The sequence below is a fragment of the Portunus trituberculatus genome, chromosome 33 (genome assembly GCF_017591435.1).
Source record: "Portunus trituberculatus isolate SZX2019 chromosome 33, ASM1759143v1, whole genome shotgun sequence".
NCBI classification, from domain to species: Eukaryota; Metazoa; Arthropoda; class Malacostraca; order Decapoda; family Portunidae; genus Portunus; species Portunus trituberculatus.
In genome coordinates, this window is record NC_059287.1 from 14,277,634 (window position 1) to 14,287,633 (window position 10,000).

Below are 10,000 nucleotides of genomic sequence, written 5' to 3' on the forward strand. Positions count from 1 at the left end.
GTGGCCTTGAAAAGTAGTCGTAATGAGAGAGCAAGGCGTTTCTGACTACTGGCCTGAGTGTACGTGTGAATCTGATGTTAGTTTTCTGAGAGAATGAATGAATGATCACCACAAGAGAAGAAAAAAAACACAAGAAAACACCGTCACTTCTCAACAGTTCAAAGCCCGTAAGAGTAAGAGCAAGAAGCAACAAACACTCGACACATTACCTTGCCTAGTAGCTTCGCGGGGCGCCTCTCTCTCTCTCTCTCTCCTCCACTCATCGCTGGCCTGGAAAAAAAATGAAAAGAAAATAAGGTGTCTATTCCCTGCTCTCCTTTCTGTATCTTCGTGTGCATGCAAAAAACAGCCAATTCAGAATATTAGAACCGTAGCAGTGACATGATAAGAGGAGAGAGAAAAGAGCTGAAAAACCTTAATCCCTGAAGTACTGAGACGCATCATTACCATGAGTTTTGGGTATTGTTAGACGATTTTATATGCATTATGAAGTGTCTATGGAGGTCAAAAATAATAGCCAGAGTCTTTACGATTCTAATACCCACATAAGTTTTTGAAGCTGTATAAAATCACGAAATAGTAAACAAAATGAATATGAGAACGCGGCATGGTACTGAAGGGCTTAAGAAACAAAGCGAGTGTAAGGTAAACTCCCCAAGAAGAGAGAAAGAACTGGAATACGCAAGAAAAGAAACAGAAAATGACCTTAATTTGAAACTGCCATAATGCCTTCGTCCTAATACCTCCGTGTCAAGGATCCAGGGCGTGTTAGGGACTCAGGGACACTGTAGAAGGTGCTGAAGGAACGCTATTAAGTGATCACAAGTGCCTCAGGTCAGAAGAAAGCTAAAAAATTCGCTTCTGACGTAGTGAAACCAAAGGAAACACACAGGCTTCGAAATGAATGGCTTCACTTTGTATATATAGTTGTTGAAGCCTCGTGAAGCCTCTTATCGTTCTACACTGGTGCTCTAAGTTAAGTTTAGTAAGTAAGAGAGGTTTGTGTCAGTGATGTGTGTGTGTGTGTGTGTGTGTGTGTGTGTGTGTGTGTGTGTGTTGGTTCTTATCTTAGAAGTGAAAGGAAAGTGAATAAGGAAGAGTCTCGGAGCTCAAAGTTGAAAAATTAAAGTAGGGAATACGTGAAAGTATTAAAATTGTTGAAAAAAAAAGAAAATTTTGAGAAAAGTTGATGAAAGAGAAGTTTTAGTATTTGTGTGTACGTAATGAAAAAATAAATAAATAAAAACGTGGCAAACTGAAGGAAAAAATGAAGAATAGAAAAGAATAATACGAATGGAATAGAAAATGGAGAACGTAAAAAACAAAAAAAAAAAAAATGTGGCAAACTGGAGGAAAAATTGAAGACTAGAACAGAATGATACGAATTGAACAGAAAATGGAAAGAGAGAGACACGTCCTTTATTAGCGAACGATAAGGAAAAGAAGAGAACCACCTCCAAAAATGTGTCTTTGTCTGTTTTTAAATTATAGGGATTAAAATTAAGAATGAAAATGTCGTAAAGCAAGTAAGATAGAATTAAAAACTAAAATACATTAGGAAAATAAAGTACTGCCCAAAGAGTTAAGGGAATACAAAGGAAGACTAAAGGATATCAATTCTTAATATATGTTTTGTATTATTATTACTATTATTATTATTATTATTATTATTATTATTATTATTATTATTACCATGATTACCAGCCTTCGTGTTTGTGTGTGTGTGAGAGAGAGAGAGAGAGAGAGAGAGAGAGAGAGAGAGAGAGACAAACCATACCTCACACATTTTTTCCGTCTTTCCCTCCCCTCCTCATATTCCTCCCTCTTTCTTTCCTCCACCCCGTTCTTCCCTCCCTTCTCTTTCCTACCATAATCTTTCCCTTACCCTCCCTCTCCCTCTCCCTCTCCCTCTCTCTCTCTCTCTCTCTCTCTCTTACCACAAACCACAAACTGTTGGTAGAAAGGTGGAAAAAAATGGAAGTTAATGAGGGAATGTTAAGATGAAGTACAGTGGCATGTTTTTAAGTGGATATTTGAGGAGGTGGAGGCGAGTTTGTATCCAAGACAGGCTGGTAATTAAGACTGATGACTGACGCACACACGGACAGACTGACAGGTGCGTGGAGTGGATTGCTAGACAGACAGACAGACGGACAGACAGACAGATAGATAGACAGACAGACAGGTAGAGAGCAAGAGATGTTAGAGTAAAGAGAATTTGTAATGAGAGAGAGAAAAGAATGAGAGAAAGGACAGACAGACAGATAGATAGATAGACGGACAGACAGACAGACAGGTAGAGAGTAAGAGATATGTTAAAGAGAATTGGTAATAAGAGAGAAAAGACTGAAAGATAGATAGATAAATGTAATAAATAGAAGAAAGGGTTTAGAAAGAAGAAAGAAAGAAAGATAGACGAATATAAATGTAAAAGAATGCAATAATAAAATAATGGATAAAAAATGAGAGATAGAAAATGAATAGACAGGAAAGATGGAAATTAGACCAAAAAAACGAGAGAAAAAGACGAAAACACAGAAAATAATAATAGAAAAGATAAAAATAAACAAAGAATTATAAAGGTGAAGATAGCCTGAGTAACACACACACACACACACACGAGAGAGAGAGAGAGAGAGAGAGACAAAAGAAAATTATGAGAAGAAAATATGCGAAGAATTATAGAGTGAGAGAGAGAGAGAGAGAGAGAGAGAGAGAGAGAGAGAGAGAGAGAGAGAGAGAGAGAGAGAGAGAGAGACGAAAAAAAATGAGAAGAAAATATGCCAAGAATTATAAAGGTGAAGATGGACTGACTAGCACACACACACACACACACACACACACACAATGAAGTATCCCATTACACACTCTAATTAGGTAACCAAGCACAAGAAGGAGTAATTATTATTGAGCTAAACTGATGAATTGGTCTCCTTAACTGCACCGCCATTCACACGCACGTAAGGCTCAACATCCCACACCTGTGCCTTCATTTCCGCTCTTATACACACCGAGAAGCAAAACAGTGCTATACAGGGGCCTAGGAAAATACTAGGTAATATTTTTGCTTTTAATTCGTGAGATTAATGCTCTTTGGTGAATTAGTGAAGATTTTTTTTATTCTTTTTAGTGATACGTATTTAAATGGTATTGTTAATGTATCGTGTTAAATATATAGGGATACATGATACACAGACTTCATATTTGCTTTAATGAATTTGTTTTTTTTTTATTCTTTTTAGTGATACGTACTTAGGAAAAGGTTGTTAGTGTACACGATACATAAATGGTGTGTGTTAATGTATCGTGTTAAATATATAGGGATACATGATACACAGACTTCATATCTGCTTTAATGAATTTTTTTTTTTTTTTTTTATTCTTTTTAGTGATACGTACTTAGGAAAGGGTTGTTAGTGTACACGATACATAAATGGTGTGTGTTAATGTATCGTGTTAAATACATAGGGATACATGATACACAGACTTCAAACGTGTTATAGGAGGAAATGTATACTTTTCCTATTTATTTATCATTATTTTCTCAAGGGATTTTAATGAATGGTGAATTGGTTCAGAAATTTTACTTGTATTCATATATTTATCTATTTTTTTTTATAGTAAGGCATTTAAATGAATTATGAGCGAGTTTCTGCATCGCGAGAGAGAGAGAGAGAGAGAGAGAGAGAGAGAGAGAGAGAGAGAGAAAAAACTAAATAAATCAACGGTCGTTAATAATAAAGGGCGTGTGATCCAATAATTAAGAGGGAGTGAGCGATAAGGAGTGATAAGCCCCAAGTGTTTGTACAAGCTTTTCCAAAATTGTTCGCTCGGCTTTTCAAAATTAGCCCACTTAAGAGTTCAGAGTCTTTCGTTCCTTTTGAAAATTTTATTGGGTTTATTATGACTTAAATCTTTTGCTTCTTCTGTGTGTGTGTGTGTGTGTGTGTGTGTGTGTGTGTGTGTGTGTGTGTGTGTGTGTGTGTGTGTGTGTGTGTGTGTGTGTGCTTTCATCCCACATTCACATATCAACGTTTTTCTTTTATCTTTTTCTTTTTCTTTTTGTTTATTTATTTATCATTTTCCTTTTTAGACACGTACAAACAAGAGGAGTGAGGGGAATAACAATAAGGCAACAGGTGTGCACAGAAAATACAGGTGTGTGTGTGTGTGTGTGTGTGTGTGTGTGTGTGTGTGTGTTGGGAGTGGGAAAGACAAAACAATACCAGGTGTCTGTATGGGAGATACACACACACACACACACACACACACACACACACACACACACACACACACATGCAAGTTAGAGTGGCAAGTTACAATGTACCGTACAAGTCAGCTGTTCATCTCAGAGCACTTGTAGTAATGGTGTAAGTGTGTCGTGGCTCACTGTTTCACTTCCGGCAATTACTTGATGTGCAAACGCTTAAGCTCGTATTCCCAAACACTTCTGCGCTTCACCTCCACTATTTCAAAAGGCTTTATCGAAATTTACATGAGTTTTATTAGATGTTTTTTTTATGGATCAGGCAGAGTGACAAAATTTCTGCATTATTAACTTCAGAAACACCATTAAATACCCAGCAAATTATCTCCACGGCCTTGGAAAATAGTCGTTTTTAAGATTTTTTTTTTACAGTTCTAGAGGCAGAGTGACAAGATTTCTGCATTATTAACTGGAGAAACACTCTTGAAAACCCCGCTAATCATCTCTGTGGCCTTCGAAAATACCCCTGGTGGAAGAACAAACTGTTTTTAAGGAGTTTTTACAGTTCTAGAGGCAGAGTGACAAGATTTCTGCGTTATTAACTGGAGAAAACTCTTGAAGGCATTCCCAATAATTTTTGTGGCCCTTAAAAATAGTCTTGGTGAGAGAGTAAGGCTTTTTTAAGGTGTTTTTGCGGTTTTAGAGGCAGAGTGACATGATTTTCTACATTATTAACTGGAGAAACACTCTTGGAAACTCCTGGAAAATAGATGGCAGCGTTCTTAAGGTGTTTTTACGGTTCTAGAGGCACAGTGACATAATTTGTACATTATTAACTGGAGAAACACTCTTGGAAACCTCGCTAACCATCTCTGTGGCCTTGAAAAATAGTAGCGGTGAGAGCAAAGCGTTCCTGAATGCGGACCTTATAATAACTTCAATGTACAAATGGCGTTACTTAAACCCTTTATTTAATAGTGATTACGGTGTTATTATTACCATTCTATTTAGTTTTCTTGTTATTCTTTTATTATTTGTCTTTTTCCAGTGTTTTATATTTTATTTTATTTTATTTATGTATATTTTTATTTTCATTTCTTTTCAACTAAAGTGAAGATTTTTTTTTTATGGGTTTTGTTGTGTATTCTTTAATTTTGTATATCAGTTTATCAATTAATGCATTTACTCTTATTATTATTATTATTATTATTATTATTATTATTATTATTATTATTATTATTATTATTCTTATTATTATTATTATTATTATTATTATTATTATTATTATTATTATTATTACACGACACTGACCTCTATGTTACGTGATAAAAGTGGCCATATTGGTTATAAATATTGAAGACACCATCTCTCTCTCTCTCTCTCTCTCTCTCTCTCTCTCTCTCTCTCTCTCTCTCTCTCTCTCTCTGTAAATAGTACGGGTGTCACTGTGTGTGTGTGTGTGTGTGTGTTTATATATATGTATGTACCTAAGTATGTGTAATAAAAACCACCTCATTGTATGTATGTATGTATGTAAGTATAGTTTTTATGAATTAAAGTTGTTTTATGTCAATTGTGTTTGTCCTTTCATGTGTGTGTGTGTGTGTGTGTGTGTGTGTGTGTGTGTGTGTGTGTGTGTGTGTGTGTGTGTGTGTGTGTGTCCCTGAGCTGAAGAAGACGAGGACGAGGACAACTAGATCATGTATGGAGAGAGGACGAGGAAGAAAAGGAAGAGGAAGAAGAGGAGGAGGAGGAGGAGAAGTAAAGAATATGTAGATGAAAAGGAAAGCTGAAATAAAGAAAAAATAAAGTAACAGGAAAGAATAGAAAAGAAGAAGAAGAAAAAGTAAAGGAGGAGGAGGACGAGGAAGAGGAAGAAACTAAAAGAGAAGACAAGAAGAAGGAAGAGGAAGAAAAAAGATAATGAAATGGAGAAAGAACATTGAAGATTAGAGTAGTAGTAGTAGTAGTAGTAGTAGTAGTAGTAATACAAGAAGAAGAAGAAAACAACAACAGAAACAAAAACAAAAACACAAAGCAAAACAAACAAAACAACCAAAGCTAAACACGAGACAGGGAGAGAGAGAGAGAGAGAGGGAATTAGTTTTCTCTCCTCTCCTTTCCTCCCCTCCCTTCCTCCGTTAGGCCTGTAGGAGGTTACTTGACACTTCGAGGAGGAAGAGGAGGAGGAGGAGGAGGAGGGGGAGGTGGTGGTGGTGGTGGTGGTCAGGAGGAGGAGGAGGAGGTGAAAGGTTGTATGGATAATTGTAATCTAACATGTACTTAAGAAATGACCTACTACTACTACTACTACTACTACTACTACTACTACTACTACTACTACTACTACTACTACTACTACTACCACTACCACTACTACTACTACTACCAGTACCACTACTACTACTACTACTACTACTACTTCTTCTACCTACTACTACTACCACTACTACTACTACTACCACCACCACTACTACTACTACTACTACTACTACTACTACTACTACCACTACTACCACTACTACTACTACTACTACTATTGCTATCATCTGTTGTAACTTTCCTCTCTTCCTTCTTCCCTTTTTATCATTATTTTCCTTTATCTCTGCTTCTTATTGCCACATTTTATGACCGCTATTATTAGCAAACCTGTCTTATCTCTCCTATCATGAGCAAACTCACTCAATCCTATAATGACTCTCTCTCTCTCTCTCTCTCTCTCTCTCTCTCTCTCTCTCTCTCTCATCCATCACCTCCTCCTTCTGCAGAACAAAGGTGAGGACAGCACAAGTGTTTTCCAGCCCACATCCACACAACTGCTGATATCACCCCCCACACACACACACACACACACACACACACACACACACACACACAAGCACACCTGCCCAGCCTGTTGCGATAAGATCAACACGTGTACGATAACAGGTGTGGTGATGGTGGTGGTGATAACTGACACTACCACCACCACCACCACCACCACCATTACTACTTCTACTACTACTACTACTACTACTACTACTACTACTACTACTACTACTACTACTACTACTACTCTTAATACTACTGCTGTTTCAACCACTACAACAGAAGCAAACCAGAAGAAGAAGTGTTAACAAAACCTAATAATCAAAAGACTTCATGGCAACAGAGTAAATGATGGGCCAGTTCTTGCAAATTATTCTATTCTCTTATTTTCAAGGAAGAGATAAAACTTGGGTATATTCATGGATGGGGATGATATATGGAATTAGGTAGCTTTTAGTCATACAGGGACCAACACAGTAAGCCAGGAAAGGTGATAAAAAAGACTTACTCGGCTTTATAGCAGGATTTGTTCTTCATCTCTATAGCTTTATCTTTTTTCTTTTTTTTCTTTTTTTTTATACCATGTGGGCTTTTCATGGGAATATATGTGCTGAAGGGGATACTTTTTGGTATACCTCCTATCTCAAAGCCCACCCGCTAGGAAACCCTTGTCCCGAGTGAGGAAGCCCAACCTACACTCGGACGGTGGACAGGATTCGTACCCTTGCGCTTGGAGACCCCTCGGACCCCAAAGCACGCATGGTTAAACTGTACCACGGCGGCCTTTAACCACTTCAGTACCACGACGCGTTTCCATATTCATTCTACTTACTATTTGATGATTTTATACACCTTCAGAAACTTGTGTGAGGATTGAAATAGTGAAGAATCTGGCCATTAATCTTCTGACCTTCATAGACCCTTAATAATGTCAATAAAATGGTCTAATCATACATAAAACTCAAGGTAAAAAATGTGTCCCAGTACTGAAGGGGTTAAGTGTCAGGGCAGCAAACGCAAGGAAAAGAGATGCTGCCAATCACTTATACTGACAGAAATAGCTGTTTTTTCTGGTAGTTTTGGTAAGTATGTGTTTCATGTATTATAATTCACGTATGTCTGTATTCTATTTCGTGTATTTTATGTGTTTTAAATGTTTTGATGTGTTATATTTTTTGCATACTGTGTGTGTTATGTTTTAAAAATCTTCTATATAGTCTGTTTAACCTCTTCAGTACCATTGCGCATTTCCATAACCATTCTCTTTACTATTCGACGATTTTCTTCAGCTTCGGATACACATGTGAGGGATTAAAATAGTGAAGACTGTGGCCATTAACCTTCTGACCTCCAGAGACCCTTCTCAATGTTAACAAAATGGTCTAATTACTCCCACAAACTCAAGACAAAAATGCGTCTCAGTACTGAAAGGCCTAATGGATTCTATGTTCATGTGCTTTATGCTGGCTGAGAGAAAATTGCCAGTGGTCACAGTTCTGGAGCCTTTGCAGTTTCCCTCTTTCATTGTCCTCTTACGCAGTGCCCAGAGAAGTAATGGGCCCAAACACCGTGACAGCAAGGCAAGGCAGGGCAAGAGGAGGCCCAGAGCGTTGATCCCTTCACGTGCTGTTCTCAAGAGGGCTAGGAGGGTGTGCTTGTGCTTTAGTGAGAATGGATGGACTATACTACTACTGTAACAACATTAGCCAACCAGAATAACCGCACCCGTGGGAACACACACACACACACACACACACACACACGGGAGACAGAGACAGAGACGAGAGAGAGAGAGAGAGAGAGAGAGAGAGAGAGAGAGAGAGAGAGAGAGAGAAATAAGTGAATACATGAATACAAACACACAAAAGAAAATGAAAACTAAAACAGAGACACCGAAAATAAATAAACCAAAGAAAAAAAAAAAAAAAACTCCACGAAATATTTAACAGAAAATAACGCGAAAAATGCAAAAGTCACCCTTGAAAAAATGAAAGAATAAAGAAAGAAAACTGACGATAAGAGATAAAATAACCAAGATAACGATAGAAAAAAAAAACGGAGAGGATTAATAGAAAACGAAAGAGAGTTACGGAGATATGACCGACTAGAAGCAGCAGCAGATTTGTAGGCCCTTTGTGTGGTAGGAGATAAAGGAAGAGGAAGAGGAAGGTGGGAAGTGAGATGCAGATACAAGAGAGAAGAGAAAGAGGGAAAGAAGGAGGAGGAGGAGGAGGAGGAGGAGGAGGAAAAAGAAGAAGAATAACAAAAAGAAGAAGGGGAACAAGTAGAAAAACAAGAAGAAGAAGAAGAAAAGAAGAAGGAAGAAAAGGAGAAGGAAAAGGAGAAGAAGAAAGAAGAAGAAAGAAAGAAGAAGGAAAAGGAGAAGAAAAAGAAGAAGATGAAGGATGAAAACGAGAAGAAGAAGAAGAAGAAGAAGAAGAAGAAGAAGAAGAAGAAGAAGAAGAAGAAGAAGAAGAAGAAGAAGAAGAAGAAGACAACGAAGAAGAAGAAGAAGAAGAAGAAGAAGAAGACAACGAAGAAGAAGAAGAAGAAGACAAAGAAGAAGAAGAAGAAGAAGAAGAAGACGAAAAGAAGAAGAAGAAGATGAATGAGAAGAGAAAAAGAACAAACTAATTATTTTCCACATAAAGAAGAAAAGAAAAAGAAAAATAGAAAGAAAAAAAGACGCCAAAACTGGAGTTGCTCTACAAGTCGCAGAATACGCCTGCCTTGCCTGGGGCGGCGCGGCCAGCAAACATCTCGCTCTCCTGGACAAGGTCCAGACCGAGCGGCGAGAGGAGAGAGACTGCACACCCTCCAACACCGGCGGGAGAGTCATGTTCAAGGTGCAGAGAGGGTGGCTCAGAGAGAGAGAGAGAGAGAGAGAGAGAGAGAGAGAGAGAGAGAGACAGAGAGAGAGAGACGAGACAAACGCACAAACGAACTAACGAAGGGAGCAGAAAAAAAAACGGAAGGAAGGAAACA

General features: G+C 37.9%; 2 protein-coding genes across 3 annotated transcripts in view; one reads left to right on the forward strand and one right to left on the reverse strand.

Moving 5' to 3' along the window:
• LOC123512387 (frizzled-4-like) overlaps positions 1 to 1,701 on the forward strand; it is a 25,082-nt gene extending 23,381 nt beyond the window's left edge. The window contains exon 4 of the mRNA XM_045268773.1: positions 1 to 1,701. This exon is cut by the window's left edge and continues 717 nt beyond it. The gene's annotated coding sequence lies outside the window, so the exon portion shown is untranslated.
• The window catches only part of LOC123512389, a 52,498-nt gene extending 45,575 nt beyond the window's left edge, over positions 1 to 6,923 (reverse strand). The window contains exons 1-2 of one of the 2 annotated variants that reach the window (XR_006677082.1): positions 6,906 to 6,923; positions 210 to 253 (exon numbers count right to left, since the gene is read on the reverse strand). The gene's annotated coding sequence lies outside the window, so the exon portion shown is untranslated. Of the gene's footprint in view, positions 1 to 209; positions 290 to 6,905 lie in introns of those variants that run through there. The other variant, XR_006677081.1, reaches the window with a different exon arrangement.
• Between the last annotated feature and the right edge of the window lie 3,077 nt (positions 6,924 to 10,000).